Consider the following 1,493-nt stretch of genomic DNA (forward strand, 5'->3'; position numbering starts at 1 on the left):
CATTCAAGGTTTGCAAAAATACTCGAATGAATACTCCAGTTTCTTTGGGAGTCACCCTTGCACCGCCATTGAACTACACCCGATTGTACACTACTGGAATCTACGATTAAATATAATGGACATTCTCTTCTGCCCAGTTTCGATCCGACATTTTGTTCTGTAGCATGGCTGTTTTTGCATTTTTCAGAAAATTTTCGGGTGGTCATAGCTCCGATCCATCTTTATATCGAGGTTGGCCTATAGTTTTCCTTTTATCGTGGGGACAGGAAACACCTCTCGACGTTTACCACATTAATTACATTATACGATATATATATCGAGTGTTGCAAAATAAGTGTTACAACTCTTGAGAGGTGACTCCTGCCACTGAGACAAGAAAAAAAGTTCTCTTGAACTTTCAGCTATCGGACATAGTTTCGGATCTACAAGGTGCCGAATGTTTGGGAAAATGACTTTCGGACGCCAATAGTTCGGAAACTATCCATCGTAAAGAGAGCGGGTAAAAAAATCACTGAAGAAATCATACCTGCTGTATTGAATTTTGCATGTTTCACCCTCCGAGGGATTCCCCAAAGGAACGTAGGGAGTCCCGGATAATCTGCTAAATGAAAATTGGTCTAAATGGATATGAATTGATAGGTTTTCTACCAGGTAACAATAAGTCGTTTGTATTAAGTCAATATCTGGAACATATACAAAATGGCGAACACGTTCATATTCGTTGTGTGTGGTTGCATAATCGCCAGGTGCGGATGCTGGACAACAGTGACGTTCTGAGTATTCAGTGTAGCGAATTTGTACTCAAATGCTCTAGAAAGACATCTGGAGTGTCGATAGAGAACAATAGATGAAGCAGGGCGATTCACATGTATGGAAACACTTAACGAAAAATGCCCAGAAATACACTCATAGTCAGTAAACGTGAGTTCAAAGCGTCGGAAATGTAAGGAATAGCATCAACAACATGAAAGCCATTGCTGATTCACCAATAATATTCCATCAATCCGATGCGATAAGATGTGCACGGTTGCATACCAATAAGGATGTAACAACTGAGGCCAAGTTGAAATTGTGCAAGGGGACGCACAAAGCAACTGGGTAAACTAAAATAACATGTAGCTAATAGACAAATATCAACATGTCCCACTGCTGCTGGTACACCGTCCCAGTTGCGAAAACTAGGAAAATAACGTTGTACATTCTGCTATTACATTTGATACACTTTTTGATAGAACGTAACTAGACCACGATTATATCAATGTCCCTCTTTGTTTGGACATATGACGTAGTCGAAATATAGGAAAATACCTCCAGAAATTCGTATCTTCCACACACTGCACATGCCAAGACAAAGACGAAAATGAACCAATTTGGCACATGCAACACTACTGCTGGAACACCATACATATGGAAAATAAAACGACATGAGAAGTAGGAAGAAACGTCTTAAAGCTCTGACTGTTTACAATTGTGCAGTAGGAGTAACAAGATGA

Source organism: Thermobia domestica, chromosome 4 (genome assembly GCF_964235325.1).
Source record: "Thermobia domestica chromosome 4, izTheDome1.hap1.1, whole genome shotgun sequence".
Lineage (NCBI taxonomy): Eukaryota > Metazoa > Arthropoda > Insecta > Zygentoma > Lepismatidae > Thermobia > Thermobia domestica.